At 44.7% G+C, this 13,528-nt stretch overlaps 1 protein-coding gene across 4 annotated transcripts in view; it reads left to right on the top strand.

Moving 5' to 3' along the window:
- Positions 1–13,528, top strand: part of LOC112224099 (retinoic acid receptor alpha) — a 247,855-nt gene that overhangs the window by 62,107 nt on the left and 172,220 nt on the right. For 3 of the 4 annotated variants that reach the window (XM_042305890.1, XM_042305892.1, XM_024387405.2), the window contains exon 2: positions 4,807–4,914. The gene's annotated coding sequence lies outside the window, so the exon portion shown is untranslated. Of the gene's footprint in view, positions 1–4,806; positions 4,915–9,548; positions 9,619–13,528 lie in introns of all 4 variants that reach the window. The other variant, XM_042305891.1, reaches the window with a different exon arrangement.

Below are 13,528 nucleotides of genomic sequence, written 5' to 3'. Positions count from 1 at the left end.
GAGAACAAGAGGGAGGGGAGGGGGAACAAAGAGGAGAGTAGAGTAGAAGAACACGGGAGGAGAGACCGGGGATGAGAGTAGACAAAACGGCAGAGTAGAAAGGAGTGTTCGGGCGATGGAAAGAAGAGAAGGGGAGAAGAATAGTGTAGTAGCAGTGAAAGGTGGGGGATTTTAGAGATTCAGGGATATGTATATGAGAGAAGACATGAGTGGAGGAAAACGTCTCGAGGTTGTGGTCGGATAGATCCTTTTTGTTTCCGTGTCTGCGGAGCTCACCGTGAAGCAGCGAGGAGGAAGATGAGCGCTCCTCCTTGTCCCTGTCCCACATTCAGCAGTGCTGTGCCTGTCTAAATGAGAAGGCCTTCCTTTAATGGGCTAGCCTGGGGCTCTCTCTCTCCCGCTCCACAGCGCCCCACTGGGTCTGCACTATTAACACTGACACACAGTGAGAGGAGAGGCAATAACACAGCCCAAATGACCTCACATAAACAGCTAAGATTATGATGAATTCCTCTGCTGATTAGTTAGCCTAGCTAAGGAGGGAGATGGGTGCACAGGCTGGTTTGCATAAATTGGGGTGCAAATTATATGGAAAATAATTCCTCTTCATATACTGCCCGACAGGTACTTCTTCAATTGGGGGCTTCCCTTTTTAGTTTATTAATTTGACCATTTTTAAAAACAAGTCACAACTTGAAAAAGACATTGTGGTCCTCTTGTGACAAGATGGCTTGGCAAGATCGGCAACACGGTTGTACACAGAATGGCAGCGAAAGATCTATTAAAAACAAAAGATAAAAATAAACCTCCCTCAATAGACGAGTTGCTGTTGAAGAGATGGGCAGTAGGGGGCACTCATCCCCATTGAACAATGACACTAAACACCTGGGACCGTATAAGCTGATCTAGAATCAGTTGTTTTTTTCTTCTCCCTTTTTTAAATCATAATGAATAAGATTATATAGATGGGCAATCTTATCCTAGATCAGCACTCCTGCCATGACACTTTTTGATGATGGTCCCATGAAGGACCATCTCCACAGCTCTTGCAGCATGAAGAACCCCTATTATCCAATATCCTCTACATTAAAGAGGAAGTCCTCTACAGTGGAGGGAAGCTGAGCCCCTTATTATCCCTAGATTATATTATATTATATTATATAGGGAAAGGACCATAACCCAGCCCAAATTAGGCTCTAGTAGGCTAGGCTAATAGAAAAGGTTGTCTTTAATTGTGCCTTTGGATGGGATCCTCTCCCCCAGCGCTGCTCCTAAGGCTCCCAGCTGCTCTGAGGCAGCTGGATAACTGGCTGCTGAAAGGCTCCTCGAGCCAGAGCGAAGAGACCAAAACGGGTGTTGAATTGAAAGGCCTCAGCTAGCTCGGCGGTGCTTGCTAGTGCGATAAATGTACTGCGGACGAGCCAATGTCCTCTGGCACGGCGCCCCGCCGAGGAGTTTGTCGAGTCAACGAGGACCACCTGGGCCGTGCGGTAATTGCCGTTGGCAGGGCAGAGGAGCAAAAAAAAGCGTTCGACTTGTCAAAGTTTACTGAGGTATTGTTGAACCCAATTTGGAGGTTTGGCTGAGGATAAATATTTACTGTAAGAGACCCAAGGATCAATGTTGTCATTGTTCCCCTGGTGCTGTGGGCAGTATCAATTGGAATTAACCATCTGCAAAATCAACAACAACAACAAAATTCACATCTGATCTTCATTGGGCTCTTTGGCCTGTTTTGACACTTCAGTTCGGCGTAGTGTTGCTTGTTATTTGGACTAGTTGGGTTAATTGAGTGTGTGTGTGTGTATTTCTCTGTGTTTGTCGTATTCTCTGTGTGGTCAATAGTGGCCTTAAGGATCAAGGTCACTATATGAAGACTGTGGACGGGGAGTTGGGGACATGGCCCTTTTGTGTGTCCGTTCCCTCCCCAGGGAGTATCATGGATGGATGACTGCATGCTGGCTGGAATAGCAATAGCGCTAATCTCATTTGGTGATAGAAATACGTGTGTGTGTCTGGGGAGGAGGTGTATCTGTATCTGACCAGAAGCAGGCTCGCATGAGGGGCCTTCACAGTCCACCACCCGGGTCTTTTTCTGCTGGGCATTTGTCCAGTGTGTTTTGCTTTACTGTCCCTCTGCCCACTGCCTAGCCCCCTCCCCTTCCTCTCTCACTGCCTAGCCCCCTCCCCTTCCTCTCTCACTGCCTAGCCCCCTCCCCTTACTCTCTCACTGCCTAGGCCCCCTCCCCTTACTCTCTCACTGCCTAGGCCCCCTCCCCCTTAATCTTCTACTTTCTTTCTTTCTCTATCCCTCTCTCCATATCCCTTTTTTGACCCGGTGCACCCTGAAGTCAAGTGTCCTCATTGTTCCCCAGTGAGTCTCTCTAGCTGAAGAGGGCCTTGCTCTGCTCCTTGGCATTTGGGCCTCTGAGCTGGCATCATTTGAATAGTCCATAAACCCCAGCTTCAAGAGTCCCTCCATTGTTTCCCACCAAATGACTGTGTGTGAGAAAAGGGAGTTATCTGATTCGATCGTTGGATGATTAGGCCGCTGCAGCCTCAAAGAAACAAATCGTAAAACAACAATGACTTTAACGTTCTTTCTCTCTCCAAATCCTGCACTGCCAGGTTACATAAATCATATCTAGCCTGAGCCTTCATTCATTATGCTTTGTTGTGTTCGCGTCAATAACCAGTGAATGCATAACTAGCCTATAAGAATGCATAGCTAGTCAATAAGAATGCATAGCTAGTCAATAAGAATGCATAGCTAGTCTATGAATGCATAGCTAGCCTATAAGGATTGCATAGCTAGCCTATAAGGATTGCATAGCTAGCCTATAAGGATTGCATAGCTAGCCTATAAGGATTGCATAGCTAGCCTATAAGGATTGCATAGCTAGCCTATAAGGATTGCATAGCTAGCCTATAAGGATTGCATAGCTAGCCTATAAGGATTGCATAGCTAGCCTATAAGGATTGCATAGCTAGCCTATAAGGATTGCATAGCTAGCCTATAAGATGCATTCCCAGAGCCAAAGGTTGCAATAAAGCAATATCTACAGTGTGTTTTAACAGCTGACTCGGTTCTCAGCTAACAAACAAACAAAACCCTCTAACTGATAACATTGAACAAATCACTCTCCAGTTCTGACACGTTCTACTGGGCTACCAGTCCGTCCGTCTTCATTTGAGATGCAGTAGGAACGTTACCTTTGCTCTGTCTGTAGGGATGATCGGAGTCACCAGCACATGATGTGCGCTTTAAATGTTTCAAAGCGGTTGCTTTTTCAAAAGCAGAATCAAAAAATGCCTTCTGGTTGCAAACCAAAAAATGACCCACAGCATGCACCCCTAGAGGCAGGAGCAACCAGCTCAGGAGGGAGGGGGAAAAAGACTGACATCTGAAACAGTGGAAGCTCTCACAGGCACACATTGGCAAACGCACTCCATTTTTCTCAATTACCCCACCCATATGTGCACAGTGTACACACGCACACCCTCCTGCTCTGTGTGCGTCTTTGTTCTGCGTCAGGCTCTTCTTGGCATGTTAATCATAATGGGTCTCATTATCCAGCTCGGTCAGTGGGACCTGTCTGTCTGGGGGGATATGATGGCTGGATATGATAGCCATGATGGCCAACCCTTTCTTTATCACACACGCACGTACACACACATCAGTCAATCTCGCACACAAGCACAGACACACCGGTCAATCACTCTGTACACACACTCGTATACCCATATGTTTGCCTGTCCATACACAAGCAAATACATACATACATACATACATACATACATACATACATACATACATACATACATACATACATACACACACACACACACACACACACACACACACACACACACACACACACACACACAAACTGTAGTAAGATACATTTACTCACACACACACTTGTATACATTCTTGTGCCAGACATACTCAGTCAGGCCCTTCTCGCCAGGCACATTGAACATTAGTAGCTCAGCTTGCCTTCAGACTGGAGGGAAGGACTGCAGGGGAGGGATGAAACATTGAACTTATCCTGTTTTCCCACCCATCACCACTTCCCCTCTCTTACTCCATTCCATATCTGTCACTTGTTTGGAGGACAGGCTTGTCCCCTGAGGCACAATACATGGGGGACTGAATCTCCTCTACCTGTATTAAAGAATGCTTTTACAACATGGCTGAAGCCATGACTCTACGGTCATATCCATCAGTACCAAACAGAAGAAAATGGACTAAAACAGGGAGTGACAACCTGAACTTGTACAAAATAAACACTTGTTTCCCTAATGAATACAACCCATATGTAGTTGCACAACAAAACCCTTTCATTGACTGGTAATACATTGTCGGTCTCTCAACCTGCGTTCCACTCCGATCTATGAATTTAAAGCACTGCCTCCTAACATTGTTAGAGTAGCCACATTTGTAAGTGTGAGTGACCATTAGGAAACCTAGTTAGATGTAGTATAGTGGGTGAGGAAGCTGTAATGTGTTCCCGTCATGACTGACCCTCCCAGCTGAGCCAGTCCCAATTGGCTGTCATTTGTGTGTGTGGGGTGGGGGGGGGCTAAAAAGGCTCCCAGACTGATACAGGTAATAAACTTAATTTGAGCTAATGTTATTTTCCTTTTCTCCCACTTTGTCCCACTCTTTCTGTCCCTCTCTCGGTCTCTTGCTTTCTTTGTCTTTCCTACTTTATTTCTCTTCCTCTATCCCTCATTTTTATTTTTTTTGCTCGCTCTCTTGATTTTTCCTTCTCTCGCTCTTCCCTTTTTTCTCTCTGATAGAGGGATATCGATGCCGCCTGCCATCCAGCATCCACCCGGAAGCGTAGTTGGCCGGTGAGCAGACCACTCCATCAGGCTGAGCACTGCCATTAGAGGAGGAGAGCACCGGTAGGCACACGCACTCTCGCTCACTACTACAGCCTACTGTATTACTCCTTCTCCACTGCACTGTGTCCGAATGGTAGACCGAGCTACTCCCTATGTAAAGTTCACTTGTGCTGAGTTTTTGATTGCTATGTGTATGTGTGGACATACTTACTCCTTCCCTATAATTTATGTGGTAGTGGGCTTTCACATGCTCATTGGCGTGTGTGTAAATGCACAGCTGTGTGCTAATTTGGAGAGGAAGTTGTGCTATCGCTGTGGAGTGTTTGAGGTGGAAAATGGCACAGGTACATTTCCCTGTAAATGTCTGGTCTTTGTTTGAAATGTAAACTCTGTGGCGAGGCTTGTTTTTTTCTCCCCTGCTGATTGCGTGTGCTGGAAAATGGTATGTGGTGGGGTTGTCGCGATACCAGTATACTCAAAGGTATCGTGGCAAGGAAACCAAACATGAAGCGGACTAAATTTCCTGAGGGGAAAACAGTCCTTATGTTGGAAACAAAACATGAAGCGGACTAAATTTCCTGAGGGAAAACAGTCCTTATGTTGGAAACAAACAGCCTTGTGTTGTCACCCAGAATCACCTTTATTTTCCAAGCTATAGCACATTTTTCAGACGGTATGTTTTTTTTAAAGGACCAAAGAGTTTAGTCTGCTTTTTGTTTCTCCTTTTTGCCAAGGAAAGTCAGGTAGTGTAGTATCGCAGTACTGTATTGTGACAACCCTACGCAGGTAGATTTCATTTTCGACATCCTTTGGGTGTTTCGTCAAAGTGTAAACTCTTTAACAGGACCTGTGTGTAACACCATCTATGCTATAAGATCTGCATTACAAAATACCAGTACATCCCATTTCGGCTTCCCCTTAATTTGAATCACTTCCCCATGTGCCACAAGTAGGGGCCCATTTAGGATCAGCTTAGACCACTAGAACAAGCATTTACAGCCTAAAATGAAGATGATCAGAAGCATCTACCGCAGAATTCAGTCGTGGTTAACATATCTCCTCTTCAATTAAACTCACATCACATAGTAATTGCGGTTACAGAGAAATTTCTTTATTTTCTTCTCGTGAGCAAATCACTCCTGATCTTGCCCCACTCCTGTTGATGAGGCCCGAAAGCTTTGAATTGTGAAAGACTGTTCTGACTTGAGTATTTTGTGTTATCCCATTTCCTTCCGAATACCGTTCCACACGATTTTCCTCGGCCCATTTTGATTTTGTTGAGACCGATTCCACGCGAGGAAAAACAAGGTTCTATATTTCTCTGAGCTGGAAGGGGGGTAGGAGAGGGTAAAGCCGAAATCTCATGGGCATGAATTATAGATCACTGTTTCTTTTCGGACCCGTTTAAAGTGCAAGTGTCCTACTGTTGCCCGTGTTGGACTACAAGATTTCGATGAAATCCATAGGAAAAAACGTCTGTATGAGCTTGCCAGTCCCTCCACCTACAGGGCTCTGTGTCTGCCAGTGGTAACCCACCCAGACGTGTCTGTATTATTTAATAATGCAGCAATAACAATAAATCCTACAGGCTAATCACCCTCGGCTCTCGCCTCCAAACCTGAGCGACGCAACATTACCCAGCGCTCCCTTCAATTAGGCCATTAATCATGCGTCTTATCTGGGCTTGATTGAGGGAGGGGGGTTGATTGGTAATGGAATTGGGAATTGGGAGGGGGGTAGAAGTGCTCTATATATAGGTACGTGAGGGAGAGAGTTGCGAGCAAGTCTGAACCAGATCTACAGGAGTATATAAATCAAACCAGATGATGGGCCTTCCTCCTGCTACTCTGATTTGCTCAGTCTGAGCCGGCAGATTTCTCTTCCCCCTACCTGCCTGTTAGGTATGGCGGTATGGGCTGGCTGGCAGACTAGGCCTCCCTCTTTCTCTCTCCCCCCTGAAACAGATTTGTCTGGGGCCCCTGTCTAATATCCAGCCGTGCCGGGTGTTGTGAGACGGGTGACAAATTTTAATAACCAACTCGGAGGTGTAATTTAAGGGCCTGCGAGGAAGATTAGACTGATTTATGTGGGCCAACCATAATGGCAGCACAGATATGGCTCCCTGCCTAAATTGGTGGTAATGAAAGTCTTGTGCAAATGGAGGGCGGGAAAAGGCGTCCTTTCCCAGTCACTGCCTGTCGTTCTCTCCTCCTTCCCTTTTTCGCCCCTCTTTTTTTCCCATTTAGTTTGAGATCAGTCTCCCTCTACCACCCCCCCACCCGCTCTCCCTCACCTACTCCGTTCCTGACTGGAGTATATCTCTCCCTCTCTTTATATATCTCCCTCTTTTTCAGTACTATATCAGTCCCTGTGTGGGGGCTGGGGCAGATGGGATGAGGGGGACGGGGGAGGGGTGTGGGGGCAGGGCCGTCAGGACAGATTCATCCATAACCACAGACTGATGGGCTGATGGCTGGGCTGCCTCTCGTTCTTTCACTCCCACCATCTCTCCCCTCCCTCTCTGGATTCACTTTCAGCTTGGCTGTAGCCCCGACTGTCCTGCTTGAGGGAGAGGGAGGGACCCAGGGAAAATAGCGTCGTCTCCACTGTCTCTCAATACAACTGAACACATGGCTCCCAGGCCTAGCACTTCGGTCTTTTATCACTTCCTCCCACACATGCACTTCTTATATACAACTTATACAAATGTTTTTAAGCAGCACTGTTGGGCCCCTTTACCCCTCTTCACCACTGAGTTATGCACAGATCTATGATTAATAAGTGAATTAGTATTTTCTCTTGAGGTGGTAGTGTGGCTCACAGTCCTGGTAGGGAAAAAAAGCAGGATTCCATTTAGATCCTTATTATTTTAATCAGGTAATAAGACCCCCCCCCAGAACTGCCTCAATACATCGTGACGTGGACTCTAAAAAGTGTCGAAGCGTTCCACAGGGATGCTGGCCCATGTTGACTCCAATGCTTCCCACTGTTGTGTCAAGTTGTCTGGATGTCCATTGGGTGGTGGACCATTCTTGATACACACGGGGAACTGTCGCGTGTGGAAAACCCAGCAGCATCCTCTGAATGGTACACATACACAATCCATGTCCCATTTATCTCCAGGCTTAAAAATCCTTCTTTAACCCCCCACTCCTCCCCTTCATCTCCACTGATTCAAGTGGGTTTAACAAGTGACATCAATAAGGGATCATAGCTTTCACCTGGTCAGTCTATGTCATGGAAAGAGCGTGTTTTGTATGCTCAGTGTATAGAAGGGTAGTTGTCTTTCCTACAAAGAACTCTGGAGTACAGAGGGAACAAATAGGCAGCACATCACATCACATCGATCTGTCGACTCTCCTCCTTCACCCTGCCCTCAAGACTGGGGCCCCCTATGAAGACAATTTCCTAACTCAAGACATTGCACAACGGCCATATCCTTCTGCAATATCCTGAGCAAATATGACCAACAGTACAGTTAATATCATACTACAGTAGTTTCCAAGCACCACCCAATCAATGAACAGTGTTTGGTGCTGCCGAGAAGAAAACATATTTTCAGGCAACAGTGTAAATAGTATGACAATAACAAACACTAATAATTGCTCGCCCGGGCCCGGACAGCGGGCGACATGGCCTCGTAAATGAGTGGCGACTGCCTGTGAAGTTGATCTTGGCAGCTGGAGAGCTGTTGATTACTCTGGCAAGTCTGTGGCTGGCTCCCGACACACTGTACACACACACACACACACACTGCTTGCTCAGTATTCTGAAATGGCACTTAAATGCATTTTGGGCAAAGATCATACCACCAATTCAGCTTCCTCCAAGGCCCACTCTGAGCTGTTCTGGCTTTGACGCCATGTTCTTAGCGGTCCCACAAGCTCGGGTGGAATGGAGCAATGTCCTGGCGAGCGTTGTTGTTTAGAATTGAAGAACTTTATTGACCATGCATTGAAACTAAAACCTTTTTTTCCCCTCCAATTTCTTTTATCCTCCCTTTTTGGCTCTGGTGAGGATATGTATCATAAAATATGGAGTGAAAGATGCATTGGACTATATATTACTAGATGGATGTGCATCTAATGGACACTAGTGAAGGATGGATTCCTCACTTACTATGGATGTTTTTTTTTTTTGCTCCCTCAGCCATACTATACATTATATTGGTGAATGTTCCCCCGGTGTCGGGTGGGGGGGAGCCTCAGCCAAGGCGCTAAAGGGGAATTGCTCGCTGGTGTCAAGTGTTCAAAATGACATTAGGGGTCAACCTGTTTACCTCTCCGAAAACGCTCATCTGGAAGTTGTGCGTTAATGTCTTCCTCTGACATCTTTGCGCCAACACAATGCATGTATGAGAATTGTTTTGTCCGTAGGTTGCTAACAATAGCCCTCCCAAACCCCCAAAAGTAAGGGGAAGAAATGGAACTCAGCAGTAGTGATTGCAAACAATGTTCTGGTCACTCATTCTCAAATAGGAGCCCTTTTAAAAGCTTTGCAGTATAATGGTTGTGTGTAAGGACACTCTGTGAGGTAGCAGGCCTCATGATCTGATCTGAGAGCGAGACACTCTCACATACACTTTTATTCAGGACATGAAATCTAAGCCCATGTTGTCTTTGCCTACCCCCACACTGACAATTCTTATTCGTTATGGCAGAATACATTGTCTTCCCCAATTTTTTTTTTTTCAGACCCTTCTCAAATGTTACATTTGGATCTTTTTCCCCCGCTTCCTTCCTGTCTGCGCCACATAGAAATGAGGTCAGTACTGTATTTGATCACCATCACGCTTTGTACCTTTTCCCCCTCTTCATCTCAGGGAGCCGTCCAAACTGTTTTATTTTAGGAATGATTCTTTGTTTTACTGTTCTCTCTGCCTCATTTTTCCTGCTTTCTCTCGCTCTTTTCTGTCTTTGCTCTCGCTCACTCTGTCATTGTCCCGTCCATATGCCATGAGAAATGACTGGAAACATATGTGCCCATGCTTGCCTATTCATTTGATGTCTGTTGTAATCTACTCACAAGCACTACAAAACAACCCACTAAGGTTGTGTTCTTCATCTCTGTCTATATTGGTAAATACATTTTCGTCCATGTTTAGTAGGCTTACGTCGTCATATGAAGACCAGATGAAATAGCATGTGTAATTTCAGTGCTGTTTTATAGGCTAGTTCATTTAACTTTGCACTCCATTGAGGAAAATCATTAAACTATAGAGTCAAGTGATTTGGGGGATTTTCCTGATCACTTATCTATTAACGGCGATGTTAAAACTTCTTAGGGATCAAATCCCGTTAACGGGATCGATTTGACAACATCCGGTGACATGGCAGAGCGCCAAATTAAGTTATTAGAAATATTTAACTTTCATACAATCACAAGTGCAATACACCAAATGTAAAGCTTTTTGTTAATCCAGCCACCGTGTCAGATTTCAAAAAGGCTTTATGGCGAAAGCAAACCATGCTATTATCTGAGGACAGCGCCCCATTAAACAAACACAGACAACATCCCGCCAGGCGCGACACAAAACTCACAAATAACGATATAATTCATGCCTTACCTTTGAAGATCTTCTTCTGTTAGCACTCCAATATGTCCCATAAACATCACAAATGGTCCTTTTGTTCGATTAATTCCGTCGGTTATATCTCCAAAATGTCCATTTATTTGGCGCGTTTGATCCAGAAAAACACCGGTTCCAACTCGCCCGACATGACTACACATTATCGAATATATTACCTGTAATCTTGGTCTAAACATTTCAAACAGCTTTCCTAATCCAGTTTTAGGTATTTTTTTTTATGGAAATAATTGATAAAAGTTAAGACTGGATAAACTGCGTTCAATAGCGGATAAAAACAAAGTGGAGCGAGCTTTCAGGTCGTGCGCCCCAACCACAACAGAACACTTGGCTATCCACCCAGATAGGAAATGGCTACTTCATTACACAAAGGGGAAAACATCAACCAATTTCTAAAGACTGTTGACATCCAGTGGAAGCGATAGGAACTGCAAGCAAGATTCTTAGAAATCTTGATCCACATAGAAAACCCATTGAAAACACTCACCTCAGACATCATTCAAACAAGTTTTAGAAATTTCAGTGTTTTCTATCCAAATCTACTAATAATATGCTTATCCTAGATTCTGGGCCTGAGTAGCAGGCAGTTTACTTTGGGCACACTTTTCATCCGGATGTGAAAATACCGCCCCCCTAGCCTAGAGGTTAACCATGGTTTGGAACCAAAATTATTATTATTTATTTCATTCTGAACAAAACCATTTTTTTTCTCATTTCGTTCAAATGTTGCGACCAGCAAAACTGGTTCGAACCCCTCCAAAAAGCAGCTGTTTACTGTTCCTTTTGAAACATCTGAATTTTTTTTTTTTTTTTTACTTTTAGTTTGAAAATTAAATTACTTCACCAATCAGTGCAGATGGAGCAGCTTGCTATGAAGCGTGCATTGGACAGACAAGTGTAGGGTGTGAGATGTGACTGAAATTTTGTGGATGGGGAGAGAGGGTGGAGGAGGCTTGGCTTGAAGCGCTGGCCATCTTGTGATGACATTCATTATCTGAATTAGGACCTAAGAATTATACCTACGAATTTACTTTGAATGTATTTGAACTTCAGAGAGTTGGCTCAATGTAGGACCAGAACTAGCTAGCTAACAAGCTTGTGTTTTTGCAGAATGGCACCAGAATTACAATAAATTACCTTTTACCTTTTTTTTTTGTAGTCCATTCATGAAATGTGAAACTATATTGTCCTTAACTAGCGTTGAAAAAGTTAATCCATTCTTCTCATATTCTGAATCACGCTTGTAACGTCAGTAGTAGACTATGGTGGGGAGGGGCAGGTAGTCTATCCATGCACACATAGTGATAAACATATTCAGCTGGCAGGCAGACACCGGAATAAGTTTCTGAGTGACTGAGGGCTTTGAAGAGGCACATTGTGTTTTTTTTGTGTGACAAAACCATTATAATCCCGGAATGTAAAATAACGTAAAACTCTTTCCCATGCTTTTAAAATAATGGTTCTGTTCTGGAACAGTATAGTTCACTTTTGTTCCCAGTTTTGATTCTGTTCTATTCCTTGAACCTGTTCCAACCCCTGCTGTTAACCAATTTTTGCACCGAATGTTTCTAAATTGTGTAATTTTAGTGTAGTTTTAGTTTTCTAGATGGCCTCACTTACAATAACACACATGGTCATCAGAGCAGGTGAGTGATGCTTTACTCCTAGATGGTCCCTTCCCTTCATCCTGTTGTGGGAGGAACTGATATTCCACTCCCAGATGAGATGAAGAGCTCCAGGCTGCAGATTGGAGCCATCTGATATCTGAGAAGTTGCACGCTCTCTGATGGAGTGCTCTAATCCTAGTACAGTTAGTGGTGGCTGTGCTGAGTGGAGAAAGGAGGAGGATCGGTGTGTCACCTTCACTTCATTCCTCTCTGAGTGGAGGAAGAGGGACACGCATGCAGAATCACACAGCAGACCGTCATGCATGCTGACACACACACACACACACACACACACACACGGTAAAGGAGAGGAGACACAAGAGGCTAATACAATCTCCTGGCTCGGCTGAAGGTTTATGCTAGAAAAGACCGGCTACAATATCCGCTATTAGAGGTCCTGAGATGGAGCGATATCTGTGACCTGAACTTTTTTAGTTGTAGGCGTCGCATATCTTCGTTCAGAACTGGATCTGTTTTTCTGCTTGACTTTTTTGCCCTCGTTTAGGAGATCAGTAGTAATTTCAGTTCATGTAGCAGCTTAATATTGGGGATTTCATTTAGCTGGTTTTCTTTGTAACGGTGTAGTAGCATGTTTCTGTCTGTATGCCTGTCTGCTACGGTGGGTACTGGGTACCCGTTTGGCTGCTGTCCCTTTTGATTGGCTTCTCAGAGGCTGACAGGTAGAGGGAAAGATTTCAGTCCATCTCTCTTTTGTATTCTTCCCCCTTTCCTCTCTGATGGGGCTGTCTTAGCTTCTGAATAACTCTGAGCAATGTGTGCATGAAAGCTTGAAGAAAGTCTTCCCAAATCTTTCTCCCAATACCCCTCCATTCCTCTTTTTCGATGTCTGCCTCCCTCAGTCCTTTGCTTCTTTCTCTCTCTCTGTCTCAGCTCTCTGTCGCTCTGTCTCTCTCGCTCTCTGTGTGAGAGAGGCTCAGTGTGACTGTGAGCGCAGTGGAGAGTGGAAACTGTTAACAAGGCTCCCCGGTGTGTGGGACCTCTTCGTGTGTGTTCAACTGTAGATGGTGATTTCTTCTATTCTGATTCGCTGAGGTTTCAAGACAAGTCAGACCTCATACAGTTCGATAGAAACAACAAAGAATTGGACAACAATATAAAGTGCATGGAGTTGCATTTTGCATCAATATTTTACACAACTGCTTCATTCAGTACAGTAGAAGGCCACATTCCTTTGGCCTGGGTGCGTATAATTATTGTGTATGTAACACACAGGAGGTTGGTGGCACCTTAATTAAGGAGGACGGGCTCGTGGTAATAGCTGGAGTGTGGAATAGGTGGAATGGTATCCATTTGTTCCGTTCAAGTCATTTATTATGAGCCGTCCTCCCCTCAGCAGCCTCCACTGATGCAACACTTCTATCCAGCAAGCTCCTCATTGTGGTATTGTCTTACTGTATGC

This window comes from Oncorhynchus tshawytscha, linkage group LG25 (genome assembly GCF_018296145.1).
Source record: "Oncorhynchus tshawytscha isolate Ot180627B linkage group LG25, Otsh_v2.0, whole genome shotgun sequence".
Taxonomy (NCBI): Eukaryota; Metazoa; Chordata; class Actinopteri; order Salmoniformes; family Salmonidae; genus Oncorhynchus; species Oncorhynchus tshawytscha.
Note: the sequence above shows the minus strand (reverse complement) of the source record. Positions and strands in the feature narration are given on the sequence as shown.